Source organism: Leptonychotes weddellii, unplaced genomic scaffold (assembly GCF_054177405.1).
Source record: "Leptonychotes weddellii isolate Sample4059 unplaced genomic scaffold, ASM5417740v2 HiC_scaffold_641, whole genome shotgun sequence".
NCBI classification, from domain to species: Eukaryota; Metazoa; Chordata; class Mammalia; order Carnivora; family Phocidae; genus Leptonychotes; species Leptonychotes weddellii.
In genome coordinates, this window is record NW_028032977.1 from 7,677 (window position 1) to 14,871 (window position 7,195).

At 38.8% G+C, this 7,195-nt stretch overlaps 1 pseudogene; it reads left to right on the forward strand.

The window, feature by feature from the left end:
- The first annotated feature begins 3,279 nt into the window (after window positions 1-3,279).
- LOC145719693 (actin-related protein 2/3 complex subunit 5-like protein pseudogene) lies at window positions 3,280-6,310 on the forward strand (annotated as a pseudogene).
- The last annotated feature ends 885 nt before the right edge of the window (window positions 6,311-7,195 follow it).

A 7,195-nucleotide genomic window follows, 5' to 3' on the forward strand; every position in this document is an offset into this window, starting at 1 on the left:
TCTGAAAAGAACCTCATGATCCAAATTTCTCATTTTACAATGTCAATCTGTCCATTTTGTCCATTAAGGCCACCACCAGACAATATTCTTCTCTCTTACTCACTCATTCTCAAATGTTCATAGGTCCTGTCTTTAGTTTTGTTTTAGATTTCTCTTCTTCACTTATCTCCTTGACTCTGTATATAAATTCTTCTTATTCTTTGATATTTGCTATTTTGCTTTTGTTTTTTCTTTCTGTACTCTCCATTAAACACATCTTCGTTTTGGAATTTGTGCTTAACTTTATAAGGCCATTGGCTTGGCTCTTTCCTTGGAGTCTTTCCTTGGAATATTATGTAGATCATTCCTGTCACATCCTGAAAGTGACATAAAAGTTATGAGAATTTATTCTGAGGAAATAGTAATACATGTGCATGAAGATGTTATGTACATAGAAGGTTTTTAGCACTATAATATTAAAATTGTGAAAAACTAGGTATAACCAAAATTTTTATCAATAAGAGACTAAGTAAATTTTGGTACAGCCTTATATGAAATACTAAACATGCATTTGAAATGACAATGTAGAGTTATATTTACTGACATTGGAAGATTCTATAATATTTATTGAGTGAAAAGGCAGGTTACAAAATGTAAATATACTATGATATGTATGCTATATTTGTTAAACAGTGGTGACTCTAGTTAGGCAGATTTGAGTGTAAATATTGGCTTCATCATTTACTAGCTGTCTGACTTTGGGTAAATTATTTACATCCCCATGTCTTGATCTGCACATTTTAAAAATGGGGGTAATAATAGCCATCTACCCCATAGGGTTTTTTGTAAGGATTAAATGATGTAATTCATGTTAAGTGCTCAGAAGAGTGACTGGTCATTATTTCCAGTATTTGAAACAAATAAAAATGTATATGAAAGTGCTTTGAAGGGTGGAAAGTGACTGAGAGGTCACATATTGACAAATATCAAAATGTATTATGGCTTTGTACTGATAATATTGAGTATGGAGGAATGTCTCCCAACTCTGAAATATTCCATCTCCAAGGAATGCTACGTAAAGTTGGGAGGACTTCCCCTCATAGTAAGGGAGTGGAGGCAAGGTTATTTCTGCCCACAGGAACTTATAGATGTTTCTCAAAACTCTCAGCACTATAACATCTCATGCCTTAGACAAAATTGTAGCTTAAGTAGTTTCTTCTGTGCTGTCTTTCATACTCCTTCCCTTTTTACAGTGTCTAATCAGAAACCAAGGATTGCAGTATCATCGTAGGACAAAATGAGTAATGGTGGGGATTTCTGAGAGTTTGTGTCACATAAGCTGACAGGTGGGATAGAGCTTTATGTAAGGAAACCTCTGAGCACTGCCCCTCATCACACTTCCCCTGTGTATGAGGGAGACACAACTTCAACTATTTTGATATTTGAAGATGTTATAGCTAAAGAGATTTGTCACAGGAGATCTTCATGGAGCATTCAGCCCATCTTCCTGAGCAGGCTCCAGCACCTATTTCCCTTAGGTGAGAGGATGGGTCTTCCTTGTTTTTTCAGCATTCTTGATTTGGTTAAGTTCTCTCCTTATTCAATTTCCTAGAATTTAACTGTTTCCAGACTTTATAGTTACAGTTCTTAGACTTTAACTGTTCTGACACATTTATTTTTAGGGAACAAATTATTTTATTAAAAATAGTGCTTTTGTCTAAACATCTAATTAGAAGTTTCCAAAGGAATAAGGAATTTACAACCAGTGTTCAGCATGGGTATGGTGGGCATTTGCTGATTTCCTGAATATTTTTCTTATTGAAAGATGGTTGACACAGAATGTTACATTATTTTCAGGAGTACAACGTAGTGATTCAACAAGTCTATATGGTATGCTATGCTCACAAGTATAGCTACCATCTGTCACCATATAACACTATTACAATACCATTGACTATATTCCCTATGCTCTGCCTTTCATCCCTGTGGCTTATTCATTCCATACCGGAAGCCTGTACCTCCTACTCCCCTTCACCCATTTTCCCATCCCCTACTCCCCTCCCTTCTAGCAACCATCAGTTCATTCTCTGTATTTCTGAGTCTGTTTCTGCTTTTTGTTTGTTTTGCTTTTTAGATTACACATATAACTGAAATCATATGGTATATGTCTGACTTATTTCACTTAGCTTAATACCCTCTACATCCATCCGTGTTGTCACATATGGCAGAAATCTGATCCTTTTTTAATGGCTGAGTATATTCCATTGTATATACATAGCACATCTTCTTTATCCATTCAACTACTGATGGACATTTGGGTCACTTCCATATCTTGGCTACTGTAAATAATGATGCAGTAAACACAGGGGTGCATATATCTCTTTGAATTAGTGTTTTTGTTTTCTTTGAGTAAATACCCAGTAGTGGAATTATTGGATCATATGGTATTTCTATTTTTTTATTATGTTAATCACCATACATTACATCATTAGTTTTTGATATATGGTATTTCTATTTTTAATTTTTTGAAGAACTCCCATACTGTTTTCCACAGTGGCCATACCAATTTACATTCCCACCAACAGGGTACAAGGGTTCCTTTCTCCATATCCTTGCCAACACTTGTTATTTCTTGTCTTTTTTATTTTAGCCATTCTGATATGTGTCAGGCAATATCTTATTATGGTTTTGATTTGCATTTCCCTGATGATGAGTGATGTTGAGTATCTTTTCATGTGTCTGTCAGTCATTTGTATGTCTTCTTTGGAAAAATGTCTATTCAGGTCCTCTGCCCATTTTAAATTGGATTATTTGTTTTTTGTGTTCCTGAATATTCTTTAAAATATATGTCAAAGAAACATGAATTGGTTGAAGATAAATACACTATCAAGTGATGAAAACTCTGTGTCACATATAAGCAAAGCTTCATTCTTCAAGTATTCAATAAGCATTGTAATATCCTACAATGTAAGAGGCATTGAACACAATGCCTGAACACAATGAGCTGAATACATAGCTGAAAAGGATACAGTACCTGTATTATAGTCTGGTGGGGGGTATAAGACATATGTCCATAGGTAGAATGTGAACAGTATCACAGAGCCAAGGAAACTCATAGTTCTTGGACTTCAGAGAAGAGACTGATCTCTTCTGATTGAAGGATTCATGGAGGGCATACCATTTGAACAACATCTTGAAGGACAAATGGGGGGTGGCATTTCCATTGGAGGAAATGGCATAAGCAAAGACATGGATGCTGGAAAGGACAGGTTTTTTTTTTTTTTTTTTGAGAACTATGATTAGTACAATTGGATATGAAAGGAAAAATGACTAGAAAGGTTGAATTATAGAATGTCTGGTCTTGAAGGGTCATTTGAGATAATTTAATCTGTCCCCCTCATTTTATAGGTGGAGAAACAGGTAACTTGTTCAAAGTAATCAAGCTGGTTTATAGTAGTTTGGCATTATAGCTTCAGATGTTCTGTAAAAGATATTTAATTTTTTTTGATAGGCAGTGGAAAACACTGGGGATTTTTTATCAGCAGGGTGATAACAGCAGATATAATAATAATAGTTCACACATATTGCATGTTTACTATGCGCCAAGCCTGAGGCTAACTTGTATGTGATATCTCATTTACTCCACTCTGGGAGATAGATACCATTATTAGCCATATTTGAAAGATGAATGCAATAATGCTCTTTTAGGTTAAGTGAATTCCCCGAGCTCACAGAGCTCATAAACAGTAGAGCTGAGATTTGAACCCAATAGTCTAGCTCCAAAGTCTAAGCCCTGAATGATTATACTAAACTACCATCAAAATTATGCATTAGGAAGTGGCAATAGGCCAGAGGCTGAATAGGAATAGGAGAAAGAATAGAGAGAGGAGGACCAGTTAGGAGACCACTGTAGTAATTCAGGGAAGAGGTGATTAGGCCCAAATTATAGTTGGGAGTTATTGGAATGGAAGAAAGGGAGAGACCCAAGAAGTATTTTAAAAGAAGACTTGATAGATTGGATGAACTGTTGGGAAGGAGGAAAAAAGTGATTAGGAAGCTCTCTGAGTCAAGAGTGTGAGATGATTTCCAAAGGAAAGGAGTATAAGTTTAAAAACTACATGGATAGAAGTATAATAGCTAGAGAAAGAAAAATAACAGCTTTGACTTAACAGCTATGATCAAGCCAAACTTAAAGGCATCCAGTTCTGAGACTTGAGGAGATTGATAAGCCGAAGCATGCTTAAAAAAGGATGACTAGGCCCAAGCCTGAGCCAGTGTCGAGTGGGGTAGAGCAGAGGTCGGACCTGGAGCAGAGCCGGCTGAGTGGGCGCCGAGTCCCCGCCATGGCCCAGAGCACGCTGTCCTTGTGCTTCCATCTGGTGGACATCAACGAGTTTGATGAGAACAAATTTGTGGACGAGCAGGAGGAGGTGGCAGCGGCAGCAGCCAAGCCAGGCCCGGACCCTAGCGAGGTGGATGGCTTTCTGTAGCAAGGGGACATGCTTCAGGCATTCCATGCAGCCTTATGGAACTCTCCTGTCAACACCAAGAATCAAGCCATGAAGGAACGAGCCTAGCACGTGGTGCTGAAAGTGCTTACAAACTTTAAGAGCAGTGCAGTTGAGCAGGCTGTGCAGTCACTGGACAGAAATGACATTTACTTGCTAATGAAGTACATTTATAAAGGGTTTGAGAAGCCCACAGAAAACAGCAGCGCAGTGTTAATCCAGTGGCATGAAAAGGCATTAGCAGTAGGAGGGCTAGGCTCCATTATAAGAGTTCTTACAGGAAGAAAGACTGTTTTAAAAAAGTAAAAGGATTCATGTTACCTTGAGAAGAATTTTGGACGTACAGGCTGATAAAGAAGGGCTTGACAATGGACCGTCTTCCTAGGAATTCCCAACTAAACTATTTCAGGACATGCATCTGCTAAAGTGTATTTTATTTTCAAGGTGGAGGGAGAACTCATCTGTTTCCTAAATCCTTTGCAGGATCTGGTAGTCTATGCCTTTGTCCATGAGTAACACAGAACTGATGTGGTAACTCTTTATTGGAATGGCTGGCCAGCTCTGTCGGTATACCTGTGTGCTCTGCCTATATCAAATGGGGGAGGGCAATTTGGGCAGGTACAGATCCAAAGGCTGTGGTAAAAGGGAGAGCTTGTTTTTTTGAAGTAAAACTTCGAGGGTTTGTACAGACATCCTGTCTTCCCAGAGAAGACGGGCTCTCTTGGATTCATTGTAAAGTGCCTGCTACATCATAAAGCTCTTGGCTTATTAGTAAAAATAAAAATAATAATAATAAAAAAGGATGACTAGGATGGTGAAAAGACTTGATGGCTACCAGTCATAGGAATAGGGCCTGATTAGCTTGGAGAAGAGAAGGCACAGTGATGGTCATGATAACTGTCCTCAGACATCTGAAAGACCGTCATACAGAAGTAAAAAACAGATTCCATTTTTTGTAAGGTATCATGAGGCAGAAGCAGGGTCAATTGGTAGAAGAAATCAGGAGAGAGATTTTGGGCACAGTATAAGGAAGAAATATACAGAAGTGGGAACTCTGCTGATAGGGAAAGGTACAGTGAAAGATGTTGGTGGAATGAATGCCTTGGGAAAGGTTGTTAGTTTGGCTCTGGCTCTGGAATGGTCCAAGAATCACCTAATGACAGCTTGTTGAGGATGCTGGAAAGGAGATTCAAGTAATAGACAGGTGGCTAGACAAGATGAATTTTAAGGGTTCTTCCATCACTGAGATTCTTTGGAATTGTGGTTGGAGAAAGTTTGAGAACTTAAAACTATAGCAGCCATTTGTTCTCAGGCATGATGAACTAAAGCTTCCAGTGGAATCGTGGACCAAGTCTCTGGAAAGACAGTAAATCTATTACATATGTGTAGTCCTGAAATTGAAAAGAGGTAACTCAGGAAGATGCTTTCCAGTGACTGAAAGGCGTGCCCAGAAAAGAATGGTGCTACTCTAGATTCAGTCTCTGAGTTGGTCAAAGTCATTTCTAGAGGCAAAATGAGTTGAATCTTTTGGATCTTATTTTTGGGGGTGCCTCAGTGGCTGCTCATAGAAACAAGGAGCTGAAACTATTCAGTGACTCATATAGCAAAAGGTAGAAAATGGTGCAAATATATCCAATTGGTACAAAACCATGTTACTTCCGACAGTATGTAAAGTTAGGACTAGGGCAGTTGGTCTGGGAATAACACTTTCCTGCCTTTTACCCATCCCTCCTCAGACTGTGCCAACTCTTCACCTTTGAATCAGGGGAGTGCCTGATACTTTGATTTGCCTCAGGTCTTACCCTTAAGTTGTTCCATACCTTCTTCTCACCTTAAAAAATGGTCAGAATCATAATGGTCTTCTTTGCAGGAGTAATTTGCTGCTTGGTTCATGGACTTCTCTGGAGCAAAGATGATAAATAGGTTTTATATTTGCGGCCAATTCTGATTGGATAGTAATGGCTGCATAGGGCACTGCAAGGTGAAGTTGTTTGAGGCCTCATCTGAACACAGCAGGAAAGAAGGCCATGACCCATTAGTGATGTCTGCTCTGTGGGTATGTGATGGGAGATTGACAGCACACACACCTCAAAAATGTACTATCCTTGGAGTAGAGAAAGTTGTAGATTTCTGCCAAAAACTATTATTATCTGTACCTTGCTAGGTCAGAGAATTAAAACCCATGACTACTAATCCCTAATTCTCATGTATTTTCTGACCATCAGCATCAGATATAAGTTGAGCCTTGATTCTAGCCACAATATCATTTCCTGACTGTAGTTAAAGCTGAGTCCTGGCCCTTACCACAGATTGAGCCCTATTCTGGCCACAGTTGGCACCTAAACTCTAGATAGCTATTACACAAATGATCATTATCAGATGGGTTAAGGCAAACCCATTCTCACCACTGGGGACCCAGTTCAAGGCTTGTGCTTTACTAGAGGTGGGTCAGTAGCTGTGCCTTTTGTCTGTGAAGGGCAGTGCATTACTGATATAGCAATATGCCTGTCAGTGTTTCTTCTCCAATCATCCAACTGCAGAGAGCACAAATGCCTTATTGCCATGGGAGACAGCCTTTTTTAAAAAAAATGGAAGGGAAAAAATGAAACTCAAGTGAAAGAGGTAATTTCCTGTGACTGTGAAAACATAAAGCAAATGCCTTAACATGATTTTAAATGGGTCTGTGAATGTGGCTGATGGAAGGAAAC